The sequence below is a fragment of the Molothrus aeneus genome, chromosome 6, assembly GCF_037042795.1.
Source record: "Molothrus aeneus isolate 106 chromosome 6, BPBGC_Maene_1.0, whole genome shotgun sequence".
In the NCBI taxonomy this organism is placed as follows: Eukaryota; Metazoa; Chordata; class Aves; order Passeriformes; family Icteridae; genus Molothrus; species Molothrus aeneus.
In genome coordinates this window covers 15,046,525-15,070,597 of record NC_089651.1, presented here as the reverse complement: position 1 = coordinate 15,070,597, position 24,073 = coordinate 15,046,525, and the positions used below count along the sequence as shown (strand labels likewise).

Sequence of the window (24,073 nt, the reverse complement as noted above, 5' to 3'; positions counted from 1 at the left end):
CAGCTAACTTTAAAAAAAGAAAGGAGAGAGGGGAGGAAAACACAGCCAGCTACGTGTCTGAAAGCAAAGTATTTAAAAATAATCCAGGTCTAAATAGCTGGGTTTGGAATGCTAACAGTGAGCTATTTTTTGTCCTTGTTCCCAGAAAGGCAGTCTCAACTCTCTACCTCTAGAACTGCTCGTAAGTGGCTCAGAACAGAAGCAGATGAGTGGGATATTTTCCCCAAAAAGCAGGGATCTGGCGAGGCTGTGCCAATCATGCAGAAAGGTGTTCAGAAATCCCAGGCCCACCCAGTGGAAGCAGGCTGGAGAACAGGTTACAAACCTAAAATATCCATCCATCAGCTCTTACACCCTGACAGGGCAACAGAAAGGCTGTGCCCATCACAATTTTTCAGCAATACCACAAGCTGTGTCTGTGAAGAACTGCCAGCCAGCTCACACTGATGTCAGCAGCAAAACCCCAAAACACAATTTTGTTTTCAACTGTTGGTCTATTTATGCAGAGAGACCAACACACTGATGTTTTGCTCACTTACTATTTCACACTATTTAACCACAGGATAATTGTCAGAGTTGCTGTGCTGATGCTCTCTCATTTCCACTGCTCTTTAATCCACCAGCTTGATGGCAGAAAAAAATCTGGATGCCTTGTTCAACTGGGAACAGCTAGTAACAAAGGAAAAATACTTTTCTCAGTTCTGGCTCTTCTCTTACATGTCTTGATACAAACTTGTATCAAGGCAGCAGCTCATCTCTTTTTGACCACACAGATCAATTTGAGTAAGTTTCTCTTAACTGGTGCTTTTTGGCAGAAGACCCCCAGTGACTGAAGCTCCCTGAGAAGCAGCAGCAGAAGAAACATGTCTGTCTGCCAGTCACACACACACAACCATGCAACACACCATGCCACCACCATGGTGTTTTCTGGCTTGTTTTTCAAAGATATCTACATAAGATATATTTGACCCTCATCCAGACAGGCTCTTATGTAGCACAAAATCACAAAACCAGCCTTTTTTTCTGTTGTATTTTGGGTTTTCTTAACACATCAGACACTTTTCACCTTGTCTGGAGAAAATGTAGCTTGCATTATTAAGATTCTACAATAAACATAAAATATTTGGTTTGGTTTCCAAAAGACATCACTGTGTGTGTGTCTGCATCTGTATCTACCCTGTTTCATCCTTCCTCCCATCCCCTTCAGTACCATTTGAAAATGTCATGGAACTCCAGCAGGTATTAGAAAATTTGATAATATTAGTTTCTTAAAAGTTGTATCTTCTTAAAAGATCATGGCTAAAGAAAGGAGGGAAACTGTAAAGCTGTCCTCTGAACCCAGCTATTACCAAATATCAGTGAATCCAACATAAGCCACAAATCCATAAGAAACTGAGGCCTCATTAACTCACTTACTTAGAGAGCTACTTCTTTTATCTGTCCATAAAGGTCTGACTGCTCAAGCTGGCTTCGAATAACATAAGGCTCATGAGAGCTATAGGGGAAGATGAACAATGGATGCCAGGGACAATCTTCCAAAGGGGTGTAACAGGAAAGTGGGAGATGTGTTCATGGCTGTTCACAAGAGGATTCTTTAGACATGCAAATAATCCAGAAAACATACAAAAATTCAGTGCTGACGAAGTATCTGGTAAGAAATAAGCAACAATAGAAGATGGGCTTCTAGCGATGAGTGATTTAGAGCCTCAGATCTTTAATGGTTGATTTGAAGACAACACTGTTGCTCTGAAACCCAAATCTACTTCTAAATCAGTATTTTGGAGACTGCTACAGGATATGGCAGATGCTTCAGGGAAACCAGTTCTGTGTGGGCTCATGGAATAGAGAGAAGGTAAAGATCAAAATTAAGCCAAAAGGCCAAAAATTGTCATTGTCACCAAACCACTTATGTAACTCAAGGCAAGAAATGTCACCCACTGCTACAGCATTCCCTCCCAATCCAGCAGATGAGATGAAGAATTGTCCTAGAAAGACAACATGTCTTAATTTGAAGATGCCAACTAGTGCACTCACATCCATACACTCCATACACTCACTTAGGAAAATAATCCCATAATGAAAAACCTTCATTCTAGCTCCTGCATTAATTTACCTGGTTGTTAGTCTTGGTAGATTAAAGTGTCCTGAAGTGTGCAGCTCAGGTCATTTCTGTCCTTCCATTCTGTGCTCTTGATCATAAAAATGAAGGAAAGGTGGTACAGAGAGTATTGACAGAGCCACTAAATACAGTCCTTTTCAGGATTGCTCCTTTTGTGTTGACAGCTCTCTAAGAAGTAATGGGCTATTAAATATGAGCTATTCACCACAGCTTAAAAAGGAATAAATAATTCAGCAGGAAGAAATAAATTTCTTACTAACCCTGTCTTTGAGACCTCTTTATCTTCTAAAAATGCAAAATACTGCAGAAGAGAAGTCTATGGCAAACCCCCACGAAGCACAGGACAAATGAAAGTCATGAACTTAACGGGGTGCAACAGCACAATGGGACTTTCCCTCCCAGGTGGCTTCAGGAACAGCCAACGAAGAGCAATGGGGCAAGAATAAAAGTTACTTTACCAGCAAACCTGGTGGCTGCTATTAAAGCAAATGGGAAATGCCAGCACTCTCCTCTTCTGGGATTGGACCCATTTTGGATGAAGGCAGTGACTACAACACCTAAAGATGATCACTGCCAGTGCAGAGATGCCTTTCACACACACCTGTTCTGCATCCTGGGCCTTTTGTGCTTGCCGGGAAGATAGTGGAAGCTTTTAGCATCAGCCCTGAAGCTTCTGGGAAAGGAATTTTCCTGGGTCCTTCTTTAAATTTTCAAAGTTCCTGATATATAATTACCACACAGCTACACACTGTGCAGATATTGCGTTGTCTGTGCCCTCTGCAAACTTGTGGGTAGGTTGGTTTGCTTACTCTCATTTCCAGAATTTTAAAATAGATTGGAAATATGTACTTCTCTATAAATAGTTAATTAGGGGGTTTGTGTAGTCAAGAAGGCTGTGCCAGTTAGAGGGGGCTCTTAATTTATTCAAAGCTTGTTTCCAACAACTTCTTTTTCTGGTCACTAAGTATTTCCCAGAAATTAAATTAAATCGTATTTTGTATTCAAAGCAGTCATTCACTCCAAAACCTGCATCAATAGGGAAAATTAGATCTAAAGATACTGACATTTCCTGATCCAATTAACCCCGAGGAGGTAAAAATTTCATGAATGAAATGAGAAGGAAAATTGTTAGCAGATACATATCTAGTGATTACAGTTCTAAGTATTAATAAGGAAAAAACAGCAGCACAGATCCTCAATAAGGGTAAATTATTAGTTCAGTGGTGTGCTGGTGATTTACAACAGCTGAAGAACCACAATCAATTCAGGAAGTCTGTGAAATCTGTTTTTGAAAGCTATTCCCAAAAATGCCTATTAATAAGATAGATAATTGGACCACCACCCCCCTAGTAACAGTTAAACAAAACCTGATACAGTGCGAAGTGACTGTGCAGGCAATGTTTTTCTCTACCTAATTCAGGTTTGTTGATTAGAGAAATGGCAAAACACACATTTTGCAGCTGACACTGAATGTTTTAAGCTCTTGGGCTCTTAGCTGGAAGCTGAAGCAATGGAGCTTTAGAGCAGGTGTCAGCTATTCTCTATTCCCTTAATTATTTAGGGTCAGCTATTTCTCTGTGGTGCAGGCAAGAGCACCCTTCCTCATCAGTGGTACTGCAGGAGTGCTCTGATTTTATGCATTGCCATATCCTCTGCTGCATGCCACACTAGTCAGCTCGACAATCAGCCCAGGCTGGAAAATCAAGTAAGGTGGGGTTGGTGAAGACACCCATCTGCAACCAAGGGATGGGCTTTGTTAAGATTATATGCAACAGATTTCTCTCAGCTGCTTTGGCAAACTCAGGAGCATGGCTAGTTTGTCCCTACAACCTAACTCAAAGCTCACATGTTCTGCAGAGTCCTTAGAGTTGCCACCCTTGTGCTGTTTTTGTGGAAGTTGCCTGCCACAGCCACCCCAGCAATCTGCCCTTGCTTTCTCTGTGAACAGAAGAACAACCTCTTTCTATCACTCCCTGCCTTTTGCAACACTGGGCAGTGAAATTCACATAGCAATCAGGAGACAGAACTATTTCCTCCCTTAATTCTCTGTAAGATGTCTTGATTAATGTTTCCTTTGTATACACCAGAACACTTCCAGCTTCAGGCACACCAGCAGCACTCAGAGGCATAATCTTCTTACAACTAATCCCTCTCTACGGTGAGCATTATGTACAAAGGCTACAAACAGAACAACTGCAGGCAAAATCAGGCCCTGAATGCCTACACTGAATAAAAACACCCCAGGTCGTTCCTCTGGGGATCCCTATCTAGCACAGGACTTGGAAACTTCAAGGTAGGGTCACACAGGGCAGAACATTTTTATTTAGCACGTAGGAAAACTTCAGAATCATCTCTGGTTTGGATAAACATCTGTGAGCAAACACCAGGCCATCACTAAAGCCATGTTGTGTTGGGGAAAGGGATCACTGCAACCTCGTGGCTTAGAAAAGGGCACTGCTATAAGCATTACCTACACAATCCTTGTGTGGTTTGCTTTTTTCTTAAAACAGCTGCAACTGACTCAGTAAATATTGTATTAGTGATTTCTTCTAGCTAAGAAAATCGAGTGGGTTGCTGAAATGAATGCTTAATGATTTTTACATCTACCTCCTCTGCCCTTTAAACTGTAAATTGATTGTTATGCAAAGGCTATTAATTTAACAAAGCATATTAAATTTCCCACTAGCACTGAGGAGCTTCTCCTGACATAGCATTTCACTAGTCTTTCCCCTTGTTAACTGCATAGATCATACCTCACTTGCTGTAATTACAACTACTACATCAACATTAATTATTTCCTTGGTAATGGCAGGTGCCTGCAGAATTGAAGGTCTAACCCACGCTACCAGAAAGATGAGAGTCTCCAGCACTCAGTGAAAAACAGAGAGAGAACCTTTCCTGCAGATCTCTTTATCTCAGTCCCTCACTTTATTTTCAGTAAATCATACTTTGCATAATCTCCTTTAGCCCCCAGTTCCTGAATGCATCTCAATTCAATATAGCTCATGCAAAGGCATTTTCTTGAAGCACCAATCTATGCAGGAAGGTGAGGTGCTTGCTTGGAATCCTCTTCAGCCCTTTAATCCCATGTTCTAATATTTTCAACTGAAAAGATAAATCACACCTGTTAAGTATATACCAAGCACCTTATCCATCTTACTGAACTTTTATTTAAAGATTACCATTATTTGTTACTGATATCTCTCATCAGCATTCTTCTAAGCAGGAAAAGAAAGTCAAAACTCAGATTAGCAAAGACTCCTCACCAAAATATAATGTAAAGCCAAGCATGTGTGCAGCATATAGGAAGAAATGTGCAATCACAGATCACAACCCATCTCCTGATGCAGTTTTCATAACAAACTAGCCAAGAAATTCCAGTAAGGATCCACTTTGAGACAAACTCAGGAAACCAGATATCTGCCTCTAAATTTCTGTTCATCTAGAAATACTTCCATACATCTTTAATTGAAAGTTTGACAGAGGTGACACAAGCATTCCCACCTGCTTTTCAGCAGTGAACTCAGGAGGCTCTTAGAGATGCAGTTAACACAAAATCAAGGTATAAGCACAACTTGGGCACATACACACAAACTACTCTTGAGCTAGACAGCTGGAGTAGGGCTAACAGTGTGGGGTACAAGGAAGGCATGCAAGGCAGGCTAGTTATGATATCTGAGAAATCAAACAAGCACCACATGGCCAATTCATTCTGAATTCTATGCTGGTGCCTGCTGCTCGTTCAAGCTTGTTCAGGTAAGCAGATATAAGGCACCACCACACCTCACTTGCAGTACAGATGACCCTTGAATCCCTGCTGCTTGTGCTGGAGGTGTGGGCACATCTCCTTGGCAGCACACAGTGGTTTGGCACTGCCAAACCACAATGTCCAAGTCAAAAGGCAAGATTCCCTTTGACTTCCATGGGCACAAGGCTCAGGCACAGAGACATGGTATAAGGTTAGGCACTAAAAACAGTTCTGAAAGCTTTATATTAGTTAAGGAAATAAACACTCACTATTTTCAATTTTAAATAATATTAGGCCTAAAGATGAAGATACTGGACATATAACTCAAAAGCAGATTTGAAGCGCTCTGCTTGCTTTTTGTTGTGGTTATTGATCTCCACAGCTCATCTACCAGTGACAGTTTTCATTTGAGGCCTGCTGTGAACACATCTCCAAGCCTAGGCACTTCAGGGAGCAAGTCTCTGAGTCCCATGAACAGAATTAATGAATTACATAATGGTGAACCACTTCCACCTCTGACACATTGAGCTTTCCAGTAATTATCCATAACTCACACAGCACATGTTGCTTGAGGAATGGCCGTCCCACATTCTGCCACGCCCTGAAGTTTTCACTTGCGCTGTTAGTGATACCCTCCAACAACCTCCTACACAATCCTTTTAAACTGTAGCTGTTCTAAGAGAACAGCTTTCTAATAACCCTTTTTTTCTAGAGCTACCTCAGGGGTAAGAGACCTCAGGCTGTGGTAAGGGCCACCCTGATGGATTCACCACAACAGGCTTTGGGAAGAGGGAGCTTGAGTCCCCACATGGGACTATACCATCCCCACTCCTGCAGGGGCTGACAGGATTTGGGATCAACTCAGGGCAGTGAGATATGGTACACAGAAACACAAATAAGACAGTAACTTAGTTGCTTTAGCTAAAGTTATTGGAAATTTAAAGCCATGACAAAACCACTTTGGTTTGGACAGGGGCACAGATACATCATTTGCAAGCAGGCCACATCTTCAAGGTCAGTTCTTGCCTTGATATTTTTCTTTGAAAAGAACATATTAAAGAGCATCATTACTGCCTCATCCTGCTAAATCACATAATGAGAACATATTCCCTTTTAATGGAAGGATCCTACTTTTAATGACATTTCTAAAAACCCAGGTGACTGCAAGCCTCACTGATGGCTTTCTATGATATCCACCTCGGCCTTTATACAATTAAGTCTAGAAAAGATTGTGCCTTGGGGCTACATTCCCACCACACAACTGCTAGAAAATACCAAGTTAATTTGAAGACCTGCTTTCATGCTTGAGAGGATCCTTCTGACATTATTCCCTTGTTTGTGAAATATTGCCCCCATGTAACAAAGTAAACCAGAATCAATTTCTACCTCAAGTCTGTTCAGCCATTCCCAGACTTGGGCTCCAAGCAGTAAGGCAAGGGTGATGGCAGAAAAGGATGTTTACTGACCATTTTACAAGGCAGAAAACAAGTGCTGTTCAAAACCACAAAGATTCAGTTCCAGATCATGCCATGAGCATGCATTGTCCCAAAGAATTTTAGATTAGAAGTGTATTTCTACCTTGACAACTTGTATGAGCCCAAATTATATTTCCACCCAATGGCTCTAACCCCAAGCCTACTAGATTATAGCTGACCTGGCTTGCCTATTTCTGCAGCACAGGTAAATGATGGGGAAATGACCACATCCTGTGGGGCTCTAATCATGCTGAATTTTCCACTCCTCTATTTTCTTGTTTCTTCTATCAGATTCAGACAGGATCTGTAAATCTCAGGGGCCTTCCTAAGGAGGGCTGAATAAACATGACCAAATAAATTTTAAGGAAGTGCATCTATTTTTTAAGAGATCCTTATATGCCCCTGTTCAACCTCTCAGACTTTTGGGCATTGTAATATACCAAGATCTGTTGTACAGTGCTTTAAATTTAGATTCCACCTATACTTCCTCTGATATAGCCACTCTCCCTGAAATTCTTCAGGAAATTAATATACTGAGTATCTTTGCATAAACCTCACTATTTCTCCGAAACGAGAGCATCCAGCTCTTCCTTCAACAATAGTTAAAAGTCAGTACTGCAGTTATTTTCGTCCTAGATTTTTAATTAAAAATCTCTGCAGGAGGAGGGGAACTAGACAACTCACAAAGAGTGTGCAGGGTGGGATTTATGCTGTGTTAAATGAGCCCAAAGGACTCAAGCCGTGCAAAGGCTGATTGAGCATGCACGATGAAACCCACTCTCAGCCTCAGCTCTCAGGATGAAAACCCTTCTGTGCCTACCCCAGTCTCTCCTTCTCTCCCAGTTTACCTTACACAGTGAAAACAAGCAGACAGGATAACTCTTTGCATTGTGGCTTTCCTTCAATTCAGCCAGAAGGAGTTTTAGGCACACAGGTGGATGAGCACACCCATGTCATACATATTTAACTGTGTATTTGCCTTTGCCCATCTCCTTCTACCCGTTCAACTAAAACTATCCCAGTATTTTTGCCAGTGACTACTCTGCTACTCATACAATTGTCCCACTACCAGGTGCAGCATGCTGGACATAAGCAAGACTGAAACTGAGTTATCAGCCATAAGCTAAAGCCCTGAAGAATCAGGACTCCCAGGCTGGTGGGCAGCAAACCTAACAATAAAACTCTTGATACAAGACAACAAATCTGAAAGCTGTGAAATTCAGGAATAGGCCTCTTCTCATCACTTTAAAGCTAACCTATACTGACACCAGCTTTTTTTGTCACTGAATGGAAAGATACAGGCAAAAAAATCCGAACTGAAACAACAGTATAGCTTGGCCACAAAGCCTCCTGGCTATAAGCACTGGCAACTGGAAACACAAGGGAGGTCAAAATCAGCCCTGCCTGGAGAGCTGGGAGCTCCCAGGGTAAGGAAAGCCCTCACCACACAACACAACACCAACACATGGATGTCCATGCCACAGGGGAGGGAGGAGAGCTCAAAGGAGGATATGGAGAACAAGGGGCACCTGCAGACCCCCTTTCTATAGATTCATGGATCACACTGACCTTCAATGGCTTCATGCCAAAAGCACAAATGTGGCTTTAAGCAAACATAAATCCTTGCCTCCCACACAAATGTGAGCTGAGGTCTGACCCAAAAGGAAGATCAGGTCCTCAGTGTCCAGACTGGCCTTGTCTGAAAGGAAGCCAAACACAATGCAGCCAGTTCACAGCATTTTCTTTATCACAGTGCTAAGAGCAGCTATACAATGCTTTCCAATAAAGGACACAGCAATTTATCACAGAGACAGGAGTTAGCAGGAAACACTTCCATTATCTCTGCTATGGAAAGGAAGTGACAAAGAGAATGGCTAAAAGGTGACAGACAGTTTTTATGAGGCCAGACTTCAGGCCCTCTCAGGGCTGACCAGCTCTTCTTTTCCAGACCAGGAAAAAAGGGATAGGCTTCAGCTATGCGGGTCTCATACAACAGGAGGGAGCTGCCACCCTGATTTCTCAACACAAACAAAACAAAAAATGAATGAAAATATCTGTGCTCTGTCAGATCCTCAGGCTGTGTAAATCAGGGAAGTTTTGTGGCCTCCTTAGCAGGGAGATGCTGACTGACAGTAGGTAGTGCATGGCTGGGCATCCAACTGGTAGAACAGAGGCAATCTCAGAGACCTGCAGTGCTGTAAAGAGAGGACAGAGGAGAGCAAGAGCCCATGATGCTTCCTGGCAGCTATTTGGTTTGTATTAGAAAAGCAGGCTTCAAAGTGGTTGCTGCCTACAAGCTCCAAACACAGAAGAATTTATAAACAAAAGAGCCCAGATGGGAAAGATTTGAAAAGTTTGGGACGGCAACAGGGGAAAGAATAAACAAATATCTCTTAAATGAAGTAAGGAAGCACTTAAAATGGCAGAAGGCTAGATGGTCTGTGCAGACTTTGTGGTGCCTCTAAAAGGTACAAAATCTTTAACATCCCATGGCTGTGCACGTGTATCAAATTCCCCTACAGGGCACAAACCCAGGCTGCTATTACCAACTGCCAGTAACAAACACTATTGCTCAGCCACTAGCAATCAGGAGGCACAGCAACCCACAGTGTTAGGAGCGGTACTAACACATAACAAATAATTGCATCTGCCTCAAAAAGCATATTGGGTTTCTATCATCTCAAGCAGCACTTGGACCCAAATGTATTTGTTAAACAGCATCAGACCACAGCAGCTAATGTCTGAGTGAAGCAGAGAAAACTGAAGAGCGTAACATTTTAATGTCTTCTCCTTGATCAGGTCAGCTCATTCAGTGCCTTTCGCAGCAAAACTAATCTTCCACTGCACTCATCTCTTCATCTTTAGAGAAATGTGTAAACACAGCTTCACTCCTCAGACAGCAGTGATGAAACCGCTGTAAGGACAACTGGGCCTTTTATAATGAACAATTTCCTATCTGGTTAAAAGTGGAGGTGAGCAGATTAATAAAAGGGACCTTCCCAAAACTGCTCAGCAGTTGATTCTGCAGACTCATGTGGGAGTGGGGCCAAGCTGAGACTGCCTCTGTCTGTCAATCTCACATAAACTGCCCTGACTGCAAACCATGCTGCCAAGAGATGCAGGCAAGGACCTGTCTGATGTCTCTGCCTCTCCTTCCAGGACTGCCAATGTTGCTGGACTCTTTAAGGTGAAAGATCAGCTGTTGACAGCTTGCAGTTCCCACCCGATGCAAACAGAACAGACACAACCCATGAGTCAGCTCAGGGAGAGAAGTAATGTAACCCAGCAGACGGACTCCCACAGATCACCTTCCTCCTAGAAAGAGGTAGCAAAGACCAGGGTAAGCTGGACACTCAGCTGGGTTACAACCCAGCTGCAGATTTGCTCAAGGTCAGCTGCTTGCTCCTGATGACCATACAGCAGTTCTACTGCCTGCTGCCTGCCTGTGCCGCCCCAGCAGCCCCAGCTGCAGCCCCAGCCTGCAGGCAGAGACCCAGCCTGCTCGTGGGAGTCACCTCTGCCACCATCACTGCAGTCATGGGGAGTCAGTGAGCTCAGGGAAAAAACAGCAAAGGACATTTGCACCTTGCTCTGCAAAACAAGCCTCTTGCAGTTTGGAAAGCTGCTCCCGAAGTAGTGCTCAGTCTGCAGGTAATGAAGTTGAGAAATGCAGCATGGAAATGACACTCACAGCAAGCAAAGGTGGGAATTAAATGAGACAGAGGTGACACTAACTCATAGGAGGAAACTATTAGGTTCTGTGAAAATTTACTTCCCTCAACAACCTGTCAAGATAACTGTGCCAACAAGCAGCACAACAAAGCATGTTCCTTCTAACAAACCTCTGCAGTCCCCTAATAGCACCAGCTTCTCCCCCCTCCGTCAATTCCTTTACATCACTATCACCTTGAAATAACTTAAAATATCTTAAAATAACCTCTTACCTTGCAGAAGAAAAGGAGCCTCCCCTGCTTATTTTCTCTGGTAGAAGAGAACCTAAAAGCTTTAGTTAGGTCCCATGTTTCCAGACAGCTGTCATCAGTCATGTACAATTAAGACAGTTCTTGCCCAAAAAACCACTTCTGCTGGTGGCACTGCCTTCCCAAAAAGCTCTGAATAGAAAGTGATTTCTGTACCAAATGTATTTCTGCTTTAGCTGCAAACACCAAAAGTCTTCCCTACACATTCCTTGCTACAAGACACATACTGATCATCTAGATTAACCCCACTGATAAACCATGATGTTTAGGATTATGGTGTCTGATTGGAATTTTTCAAAGTTTCACTATGTACTGTGAATACTGTGTATTCACTCTAGACTACCCTGTCCTACTGATGACTGAGGTAGATGACCACAGATAAGTGTTTCACACCCACCAGTCACTCCCATTTCCCTGGTGCAAGTGGATTTTCAGGAACCATTTTTGTGACATTGCTAAAATATCTCCCTATTTCCCTGACATCTCAAAGGCACTTCTAAGCAAGCATTACTGGAATTTACATCTCTGCCATTACATTGCCAATTGGCTGCACATAAAAGCAATGGTCAGTAATCAGTCTGAAAGTGAATAAAATCTTTGGTACTTTATTTATAAATAAACAACAACCATGACTCACATGACTCACAGTCATGACTTTATAGCCGACACACTGGCCAGTTCTTAGTTTCTTAACTGCGAATACATAATGGCAATAACACTAAGTCTTTCCACTGTACCTCTGGTCACAAAGACAAGATTATGAATACACAGCATATTCAAGACTTCTTGTCAAAGAGTTATTGAGGCAGTCTGCAGACCAAGACTTGTTCTATACATGATTTTGTACCAGTTCATCCTCGTTAAATTACAAGTATTATTTGCTGCTATATTACTGATGATACAACAAAAGTGTGGATGTAATCAGAGCCAAAAAAAGGTGCTTTATACTGGAGGAGCTGGTTCTTCTTTCCCACAGGGGAACAAGCCACACTGGTATAAGCATGTTCATACTGGCATAGCTGAATTCACACTAGGGGAGGGTTGTATCAATATTACAGAACAGCAGTTAAAAAGTAGTTTACATAGGCAAGTTGTTTACATAGGCAAGACCTAATTTTGAGAGGATTTGCTCCTGATCTTGAAAACACTGCAAAAACTCTTAATTCTACAAGCAATCTAGACACAGAGAAGGATTGGGCTGATCATGGGTTTAGCTGAATAAAATAGACCACAAATCAATACAGACCACTGGATAGTAATAATAACAGCAACAAAAACTTACAGAGAGGGCACACTTTCATGTGGGCTCTCTTTAATAATGCCAGTTATATCTACCCTTTATGCAGGTGAGAAGGTACCCAAGCTGTTTAGCAGCAAAGGGCAGTAAGATGGCCAACCTTGTTATATCAATCCAAATTTCCTGAAATGTCAACTGATGAAGCAAATCACAGGATGCCACTGCCACAGCTGCTGCTATCAGAATTCAAGCCTCAAGGGAGCTGAGTGGCCGTGTGGTTTTGAGCAGACAGGCAGAAATGCAAATAGGGTGTTCAGATACTTTCAAATCCATCAGATACAATTCCTGCCAGTCAAAGGTTCCCAAAGCATAAGGCTATAAATGTTCAAAAGAACACACTGCAAATGCTTAAGACTGTCCAGCCTCTGAGGCATGGGATGGAAACAAAGAAGAGGAGACTGAAAGGAGGGGAATAAGAGATGAGGGGAGAAGAGGAGGTCAGGTAAAAAAAAGGAGAGGCTGAAAGGCATAAAGAAAGAGCCTACACAAAGGGAGGATTTCAGAGTGGTAAGAAAGTAGGAAGGTTGGGATCAGTCTTGGGGAAGGGGAAAAGGACACTCACCGCAGTGCTCGCAGCCTCAGAGGGCAATCACTCTTCTCTCCCACACGACACCTGCATTCAGAGCCACCATCCCTTCCCCAGTTCCTCACCGCCTGCTACATGCTCAGAGGGCTTTCTGACCCCTCCTGGATGCTGCACAGCTCCAGGCTGCAGATCAGCACAGGAGCCAGAGAAGACACCGGCACGCACAGCCTCTGCTCCAGGGGCACATGGCTCTCAAACACATCTCCCACACGCTGCCAGCACCCTGCCTGCGAGCCCAGCGCTCGCTCCGAAAACCAGGGCGACTCTCTAACCACGGTGGCTGTGGAGGAAAATCCCGAGAACACACAACGTGATTCAGCCCAGCGATATGTCCAAAGAAAGCCTTAAACAATGGCCCAGAGCGGGTGTGATCTGCCACTGTTTGTCAGGGGAAGTTCAAGCTGCAATGCCCATCGACAATAATTAATTGTCAGCACTGTTAACAGTTTCGCTGCTGATCAAAGCAGCTGGGCAGCACCGAGAGAATTACAGCCAGTTGCTGTCACTTATCAAAGCACGGCAGCAAAAAACAATCTGCAACTCTGTGAAAGACTCTATTCCTGTCGTGCATAATCTCTCACTTTCATTCTGCTCCTTTTTAGTGGCTTCTTAGCCCACAGAATCCCTGCGCAATCAAAAGCAAAAAAACCCCAAACCGGAACAAGCAACCCTCCCCAATTCACTCTTTTCTGAAATGAAACTGAAAGGAATAAAGTAAATCCTTGCAACTGTGGAATCAGTGCACTCTGCACAGGACTCAGATACAAATGAGTTTGACAAAGATTTCTCAGTTGATGCAGCTGAGCAGTAAAAGCATCATTTCTTAAGCTATACAGAACCTAAACCTGCCATGCAGAAGCAGGTTTGCCAAGCACTGGTGCAGACTTCAGGTACACTAGCACAGTATTACTGCTTTAGATTTAAAAACAATCCAATGGATGTTGCTAGTTACAGTATCCCGTGGCAATTGTACAAATATTTCAGTAGGCGAGCATTTGTAATTACAGCCCTGAATCACTCTGCATCTGGAAAATATCCACATTTTTTCCTTTGTGGGTTTTCCCGATGCTGCTAAGTTAAGAGACAAACACAGAACACACACCTCAGCCAAAGCTCGCCCCCAAGGCTATCTGTGTTGCTGTTGTTCTCTCCAGGATGTGCTCTTCCCTGGTCCTTATCATGAAGAAAGAGTTTTGCAAAAATATCTTTATCTGCTGCTGTCACCCACTGCAGTGTATCAGTCAGTATCTTTTTGTACAGTTTTACACTGACTTCATAGAATCAGAATCATGCAATGGCTTGGGTTGGAAGGGCCCTAAAAGATTATCTTCTTCTGAAACCCGCAGATACACCTTCCTCTGGATCAGGCTGCCTAGAGCCCCATCCAGCCTGGCCATGAACACTTCCAGGGATGGAACATCCACAGCTTCTCTGGGCAACCAGTTCCTCTGCTTTATCATCCTCACAGCAAAGAATTTCTTTCTAATGTCTGATCTAGATCTGCCCTCTTTCAGTTTAAAACCATTCTCACTTGTCCCATCACTATGCCCATGCTCTCCCTCTTTTTTATAACCCCATTTAAGTACTGCAAGGCCACAACAAAGTCTCCCTGGACCCTTCTCTTCTCCAAGCTAAACAACTCCAGCTCTTTCAGCCTGTCCTCATAGGAAAGGTGGTCAATGCCTCTGACCATGCTCATGGCTCTCCTTTGGACTCATTCCAACAGATGGTGGATCCGATCCACCATCTGTTGGAATTAGTCCATCCATATTTCTTGTCTTGAGGGCCCCGGAGCTGGATGCAGCACTCCAGGTGGGGTCTCATGAGAGAAGAAGGACAGGATCCCCTCCCTTGACACCAGCTCTCCTTCTCCTTTATTACAGGGGGTGGGGGGATGGTACACTCTCTTTGGCCTTTCTTTTCTGATCACTGTACTTGCAGAATCCCTCCTAGTTATTCTTCACATCCCTTGCCAAGTCCCATTTTATCTGTGCCTTACCCTTCCTGATCCCATCCCAACCCATCCAAACAGTATCCCTGTACATTTCCCAGTCATCTGACCCTGGTTCCACCAGCTGTGCATTTTCTTCTTGCTCATCAGCTTGAGAGGAAGGTCTCTGCTCAGCCATGCTGGTTTCTGGCCTGCCTTACTTGATTTCTTACACATTGGGAGGGAGAGGTCATGTGCTCTAAGAAAAGTGGCCTTAAAGAGTTGCCAGCTCTGGTCAGCTAAGGACAGGATTTGGGATAAACTCAGGGCAGTGAGTTTCCCAGGGAATCTCATCCACTAATTCTTTAAACAGCTGGAAGTTTACTGTTTTAAAGTTCAGGGTCCTGACTTTGCTCTTTGCCACACCCATGTTTCTTGAGATCACAAACCCAGCCAGGGCATGCTCACTACAGCCCAGGCTGCCTCCAATATTAACCCCTGTGACCATGAACCCCTGTTCATTTGCGCTGGTGAGCACCAGGTCCACTAATGCATCTTCCCTCACTGGTTTGTGTAACACTTGGATCTGAAATTTACCCTTGATGCACTCCAGGAGTCTCCTAGATTGCCTACAGCCAGCTGCATTGCTTTTCCAGCAGATATATGGATGGCTGAAATCCCCCATCAGGATGAGAGCTTGTGAGCACGATGCTTCCTGCAGCTGAGCCAAAAGGCCTCAGCAACAGGTTCCCCCTGGCCAGACACCTCTAGTAGATCCCACCCATGAGGTGTCCTTTGTTGGTGTGGTCCTTGACTTCTACCCACAAGCTCAAACTGTTTGTAGCTGTTTGTCTCAGAGACAGCCTTTCACAATCCACCCATTCCTTATCAGAGAGTGCAACACTCCTGCTCCTTCCCAGTCTATCTCTTCTGTAAAGTTTGTAGTCCTCCATTGCAGTGTTCCAGTTGTGTAACTCATTCCAACATGTTTCCATGATAAAAATTCTAAGTGAAACATGGTTTCCAACTCCTCTTGCTGCATGCACTGGGGTCTTGGGGCACACTTGTGTCAGACCAGACTCCTCCAAGACATCTGGAATGGTGTGACTAAAGAATTTCAGAAGAACTCCCACTGGTTGCACTAATTTCTCGTGAATAAATGAAGATTCAGTGGTAATAGTAACAATGAGAAGCCAGTATTTTAGAGGTATTTTACACCTTATAAGTACTGAGCAAACAAGGATTAAATGTATGCATAAACACCACCTTCCACACTTGACAGACCTTTGTTTGCTGAAACCACAGCACCTGCTGAGACATGATCTTTTATTGGATCAGGTACTTCAACTATCAGAGACACTGCAGGAGGAAACGACTGAAATCCTCGTGGGAGGCAATGCTCATGTGTCAGCCAGCACAAACACTGCCAGGATTCTAAAGCTGCCACCTTGGAGGAAATGATAAATCCCAGTGGGGTGTCAGGCAAGGAGTGATACCAAGGCCAGGGTCCACAGACCCTCTCCCATGAGGGGCTGGGAAAATCAGGGCACCCACAGAAACTGGGGTTACCAGCAGGGGAGGAACCATGCAGGGTGCACAGTACCCCAGAAATATCCAGCCTCACTTAAGAAGGCAGAGGAACCCTGCAGTAAATTCTGAAAGTAATTAACAGAAAGAATGGAAAGTAAAATTTTTTTACTGCATGTCCCAGAGTCTCAGGGAATCTTCGGGCAAAAGTGTTTCTCTCGCTTTCAGACAGTTTTTAAAGGAGCCCTCTGTGGCTGGGTATTATGAGCCAAAAATAAAAACTGGGATGAATTTAAAGAGAAGGGTTCACAAGCAACTAGCACTGTGAAGGGCCTGAGATCCCCACTGCGATGGGATAGATGCAGGGCTTCTGTCTGAGAAGGACACCCTAGCTGTGAAAACAGAAGGGATTTTTCAGGGCACATTGGACAAGCAGGTGCTAGGAACAGTTTTGTCCAGGAAAAAGATTTTATGGTCTCTGCAGCCCTGTGTTTCCCTTGGTTCACCATTTTCTATTGCCTCTTAAAGAGCAGAGAATTTTGGAATGGGTGCATGCAGAGGCAGCAACCCCTGCTCTGCTATGAATCACTAAATATCACAGCAACCTGATGGCTCCTCACAAACAATTTTAGACTGTGGTCTGCCCTTGGCAGCCTTGAGACTCACTGGCTCCAGGCAAGGCATGACAATCCAGAGCAGGGAACTGTCACAGCATCATTTGTGAACAATGGCACATCTACCTCTACAATCCATCTCAGCCACAGAAAAACAATGGCAAATCATCAAATTTCTTCCCAGAAGGAAGCTATTATAACTGCTTCCAAGATGTCCTACCTCTTCCTTACACTAGTTCAGGATGAATGCCATAACAAAACTGATTTCTGCAAACTGGTATGTGTTTGTCCTCTTGCCAGCTCATACCCTCAGCTGGGCTTGGGTCAGTGGTGACCTGCCTGGGGTCAGTGTGGACAGGATCTGTCTTAACACTTCTTGATCTCAAAGAGACTTGCTTGAAAGTAATTTTCCATGTGCCTGGTAATTGTGTTCTCACTGTTTCTTTCTTTATGCTCCATTTCTGCCAAGTAACTGTGTCTTTCATGTAAATGGAAAAGCATGTCTGGGTCCCCAAGCTCATATGACTAGGTGTTTTTTTCCTGTAAGTTTGGCTGAATTGATTGCTTTCTTAAAAAGCACACAAAACACTTTGATCTTCAAAAAAGAGGACAACATTCAGAAAGACCTTTATTAAATGCTGTTAGAGAAAGGCCAAGCAGCACATACAGCTTTGTATTACTAAATTAACAATGCAAAACCAGACCATAGAACAGACAGTCCCACTTAAAATACTTCCAAATTCTGATGCTTGCAACAAATCAATGACCTGATCAATTCACAACTAGAAACCAACTGAGCTGACACATGGACTATGCAAGTAGGTTCAACTCCCACAGAGGTCCAGTAGCAAAGCTACTTCCAAAGACACAATAACTTTGGAAAAGTTTGTTAACCTGTCTAGGGAAATCTCAGCATGCTTCCGCCTCAAAGTCTACACTGTCCCTTTTCCTCTGGGCATTTCTTACTCAGTCAAAGACAATGCCCAAGTAACACAAGACACAGCTTCTTCCTACAGCTGAAGTAGCAAAGGCATCTCCCTTTGTTTCTTCTGATTTCCTGCAAGAAAAGGCACAGTTTCTCCCTTGGAATCTCTCTGAATCATGAAGCAGGCAGGCAGCCCTTAACCCCCATCTGGCCAGGTAGCAGGACACAGGCATTGCTGAGGAAGACTCCGTACAACCCTGCTCAGCCCTCCAGCCCCAGGAGCCTTTGGCCATCCCAGTGTGGAGATGAGGACCTCAGTGGTTCTGGCAAGGAGGGCTTAGCACAGCTGAGCTTCCCAGGCCCTTCCCTGATTGTACAATCTTCACAGTGCATTTCTAGCTTCAAAAGAAAACAACAAAACAAAGCAAGTAAATAAGAAACAACTTGTTTTTCTTTCTCCTTTTAGACCAGGAATTATCTTGAAATGTCATTGACATGAAAGAGATCTGTGCTTTGCATTTTTTGTGATTGCAGAGTGACAGAAAAGAAATAGACCAGGCTTACAGTGCTGCTTTTCCATCAAACAAAATGAGGAGGAGATAGAGGAAGAATTGCTTTCTGATGTATGCCTGGCCATGATTTCTCACCACTTCCAGACTCTCCATTAACTACTCATTTCCACAACTGCACATTTTGGAATGACACAGGCAAGCCCTTCATTTCTAGTAAGCAGCAGATTAAACCATTTTATATTCAGAATTTTGATAAAGAAAAACCTTTTGGTTCTAAATTGCTGTAAGACTGTTCTCAAACAATCCTACAACATCCTTCTTGCTACACCTTCTCATGCTATTTACAAACTAAGCCGATTTTTTAAGCAAATATAATTAATTCATCTTAAACTGCTTCCAAGATGCTTTGTGAAAAGGGCCAAGTCTTTACCAGCTCCCCAAATTGCCATATTAAAAAAAAGAAAAATATATAGAAAAAGAAAAAGAAAACTAACAGAAACTAACATCACAAGTTTTCAGAAAAGATGTGCTTTATTTCCATGGTTTAACCAATTCTATAGGTTGTGCCAGTGGCTTTACCAATACAGGAGTTAAAACAATTTCCTGCCTTTTCCTTAATTCCACTCATCTCAAGCCTCTGCTATATTTAAAATGACTGCTACAGTTTTTATTTGACATTCATATATGTCAAGGCAACATTTAAGTATAAAACAGAGGCCATTGGAAACAAATAAAGTTCTGTCAGTCCTACCTGCTAAAAAGCATCTTTTGCCTAAATCAGTCTTTTCTGTCTGCAAACTAACAGTGCCATTGGAAGAGGGCACCCGATCATACTGAGGCATTCTTGCTGCTTTATGCAAAGTACAGCTTTGACAGGATGCAGCTTTACCCCAGCAATGCTGCCACTGACAGCAACCCAGCTCATTGCTCATGCTAAAGAAAGTAACTTTGCTAAATCACAGCACTTTAATTCCTGAAGAATAATAGATTCAGCACTGATCCCATAGCCTGGTCTGCAGGCTTTTCTGTGCTGGCAGTCCCCTGAAAGAACACAAATTCAGAACATGGTCAATTTATAATTTATAGCATTAACATCTACTAACCAACACAGATCTTCCCTGCTGCTACCACCATCAATGAATGTGATGCTGTGTTGCTACAGGGCTGATTTTCAAAAGAGCTGTATCTTTCTGCCTTCACAGGGGCTCCACTGTACCTAACCAGTAAAATACTGTAGTAAAAAGGTAGAAGAATGAAAAAAATGCAAGGCATTACAGGATCAGATTAAAGAGGTATTATTTTGGACATTTACACAGAGACACTTGAATGAATTACAGCCAGTTTGCCTTGCCAGTTCAAAGAACCCACGATCCCAGGTATCAAAGAGATGTGTAAAAAAAGCCTGGCAGAAAAGCATAAAAATTAAAAGCTGTTAGAAACTAATAAAGAAGCCTCAAAATGGCAGGAAGGGGGAGCCACCAACAGCAGCAAGAGTATGCTCAGCATCCATCCCTCTAGGCAGATCTCTCTACTCAGGATGTTTCTGGCAAACAGGCTAATCTTGGGAATACTTTTGTTACATTCTCTGTGCCTGTTTCTGGGAACACAGCTATGAGAAATAATTATGGGTAGGTCTGGGCTTTGAGCCCTAGTTAAGAGAAAAATGTAAACCTTTCTCCCAGTCTATGATTAGGTCCTATGATTCAGGAAGAAGCAAGAAGATAGCTAATATGTGTTTACAAATTTTGCTACACCTGCTTCCAAACTTTCCATTAACAACTTGGTGAGTATCCAGTAACAGGAGGTTTTCCAGGGCCAGGACACTGAGGAAATACTGCTGTGTGAAATGTGCACTATTGTAATGATATTCCCAAATGACACAGTAAGGTGGTGACAGGATTTGTGCTTGCCTGAATCACTGCCATGCTGCCAATGAATGTCAGGGCTTTGGGTTAAGGGCGTTGTTCTTTTTCTCAGTTTAATAAACAAAAGCTGCAGAGAGAAATCCTTTTCTTGAAGGCAGACTGCAAATGTGCAGAGGAGAAGAACAGCAGAGAGTTTGTCTTGCTGCTGCCAGAAGGACAGAGACAAGGAGGACTGGCAGTCTCAAGAGCTGCCCAGTTGAGAAGTGGAGGAAAAAGACTGAGTGAGTTCAGCAAGCCAAGGGCAAACGGGTCAGTGCACCAGGCAAACTGGATGCTCTGACTGTTGGAAATCAGGACAAAGGCTGCTGGGACCAGTCTTGGAGCCCACATGTCCCAGTACACAGTGAAGGCAGGACAAGGGTGCTCCTCACCCACCCAAGTGTCCTCTGCTTCCAGCAGCTACAGAGCACAAGGGACTGAAAAATTCCATATGGAAAAAACATGTGCTGGCTGCTACATGGCAAAGTAAACTTTCTAAACAGACTGAGCCATCATGATTATGTGCAATCCTGAATTGGATGTTGTGACTTTAGTTACTAAAACTGGTAGGAAAAAAATCACCCCTTAGTTTCATACATAGAGTGAGAAAAAGCCAGCATAAGGGATGACGAGGAAGTTGTTCTTCCTCGTGGCCCAACATGCAGAAGATGAACTGTGACTGATTTCTGCAATTAAAAAGGGAAAATGAAAAAGTGTTGTTTGTTAAATCATGAACTTGACTTCTCAGCAAATGGCAGCTTGCTTCCATGAACCAGCATGTCACCCCACCTTTGGAAGGACTCTTTTCCAAATCAAATCACTCATCTGCAAAAATTGTAACTGCAACCACAGCTCTGGTCCATTTTCAGAGTCATACATTTTTATACCCCCCTTAGTGCTTGTTGCCAACATGTTTTCTCCTCAGTACTTTATATTAGCACATGGCAGACAACCTCTGATAAGAAGCACAGCCACTGAGGATGAAGTGGTACAAAAAAGGCTTTTCTTGGTAAGTTATTCAGATTTTAAAAATTCCAGCAAAATGCAAATGTATTCAAACCTTCAGAAACCCCATTTCAAGATGTTCAAAAGCTTGTGCTTTTGTGTCAGAAAATTAGGCAATCTGAAGAAATTTTGATGCCTCCTAACATGACTTTGATATTACTTTATACAGTAAGACCCACATACTTCAGACTATGCCAGGAACTTGTTCAGTGGTCATTTTTTTCTGCAGTCTGTGCCGGTAAGTTGAATGTATGGGGCACTTACATTAAACTGCTCATTAGGCTTAATTTACATTAACTGCAACTACTTATTGTCTGGAGCTACATAAACCAGGAAGGAAGGAACACCCATAAAAAGTAAATTACCTTATTTCTTCCAACACTCTTGTTTTCATTATGGCCTTTTACACAGACAAACATTGTGTACTCTAGCTTAAAATTAAGGTAGAACCATGGGACTGGATATGAGGTGACTGGTGTGCCAGTTTCCTTTGAATCCAGCTATGAGCTACCAGAGTCAGAATCAGCCTGTTCTGCCCCCTGTTCATGAACCCTTTGGCTTTAATGCTTTCAGCTGTACAAGATTCTGCTTTTACAACAGCTCCCAAAAAGAAAAAGATGTTATGGGAATGGTAAGAAAGCCAGTAATGGAGCCAGATGCAGTAAAAAACACCAGAGTCAAAAACCTCAGTAAAAATCATTTTAAATACCATTATCTCTGCTGGTAAAGAACACACCAGACACGTGGAGCCAGATCCACAGCTGGTGACCTGACTTTGATGCAAGTGAGGCTATTTACACAATGTCCTTTTATGTTTAGCAGAGAGCAGGGTCTGTTTGAGAGGACAACCACGAGGCTCTGGGTTGCCTTTGAAGTGGTAACACACCATTTCATGCCACAGATAGCTGGGTATCATGTGTTGCATTGGCTTCTGGTTTAAACTGTGCTGCACAGCAGCTGCACAGCAAGGAGGGAACGACTCACAGTCCAGCAGAACAGCCAGTGCCTGCGCTCCACCCAGGAGGTGCTGTACGTGCTGGAGGCACAGGAGGACATGCAGCAGCCAATTCTGATAAATACAGTCAGACTTGAGTGCTGTGATCTAGAAAATTGCCTTTGCCTTGAAGGGGTGGACACCCAAAGGAAGGACTTCTGGCCCCAAGTCTTCTTTCCCTATCAAAGAGTGTGTTTCTAAATCCAAAGCAAGCAAGAAGGGTTGGAAGAGACTTTCTGACAGAACATGCCATTTTGAAAATGGCAACGTAAAGTGGCTGCCAGGGGATTTTTTTTCCTCTGAAACCACGCCTGTTTTAGTCTCTTCTGCCAAGAAAATCCATTTCTGCAGCTGTGTCATCAGTGAGTCAGAGATTCCCTGATGCTGAGTCTCCAGACTTGTCCCACTGGTCGTTCAGTGGCAGCATGGGCAAGAAGAGATCAGCACAAGAGGACAGCGAACCAAGACTAACATGTCAGAGCCAGGCTGGCTTCTGGAATATTTTTGCTTGCATTGAACAGAGTGAATACACCAGTAATGGAAAAATAGATAAAAACAGACTTTAGCTGTGATCCCATACCTGGAACACGGCAGTAGAGGAATGGCCACACAAATGTCCTTTCTCTGCAGCTCCCTGCACTGAACAGCAGGTGACCACAACATGCAGAATACAAGACCTCAAGCCTGCTACTTCTGTTCTGGCATTTTACAGCATTTCCAGCAAGACTGAGGTGACAGATTGCCATTACTCAGTTTAGGAGAGACAACCAAAGTGCTTCCCTGTGGGGACAGGCAAGAAGGTGGGTAACTGAGGACCTGCTGGTGAAAAAAATAAATCAAACGAGCCAAGTGTACATTTAATCCCTTGAAATCTAGCTTCAAATACTGAGTTCAAAGCTGGTCAATTCCAGGATTTCCAGGGATGTTAGAGGGGCCTGGGATAGCTAAACATGACCTAGGAGGGTCACATCTCTCTCCTGAGCACTGTGGGTAACAGCTGACACAGACAGTACAGAGTATTACAGTGTGGGTGAAGTTGGATAAAAAATGAGGCAGAGATTGTTTTTTGCTTAGATCTCTACATGGTAGCATCCATCACACCTGAGTGGTTCAGGGGCAGAAGGATCCAACAGCATTAAATATCCACAGCTGCACACACAGTACACACATGTACATACACACACACATGTATGGGTTCAATACAACACTCACCCTCACAGAAAGGCAGCAAAATCTATCTGCAATGTAACACTGCAGTGATGATATCTTTACTGATTGCTATTTCAAGGCACTGTCACTGGAAGAGATTTATATCTCTATCACTGTGCCCGCCCATGCAATTAGTCTATCTTTGTGCCAAATTATATTAATGGACAATGAGTGGAAAATTTCTATTTAAAAAAACATTCACAGGGGAAAAAGAAATATCTATTTAGATATATTACCTTTAACAAAAG

General features: G+C 43.2%; 1 protein-coding gene across 5 annotated transcripts in view; it reads right to left on the bottom strand.

Annotated features, from left to right (window-relative positions):
* Positions 1–24,073, bottom strand: part of OSBPL5 (oxysterol binding protein like 5) — a 173,451-nt gene that overhangs the window by 62,706 nt on the left and 86,672 nt on the right. Inside the window, exon 1 of one of the 5 annotated variants that reach the window (XM_066551725.1) lies at positions 13,182–13,298. The exons of the other annotated variants lie outside the window; for them this stretch is intronic. The gene's annotated coding sequence lies outside the window, so the exon portion shown is untranslated. Of the gene's footprint in view, positions 1–13,181; positions 13,299–24,073 lie in introns of those variants that run through there. 5 annotated transcript variants of the gene reach the window in all.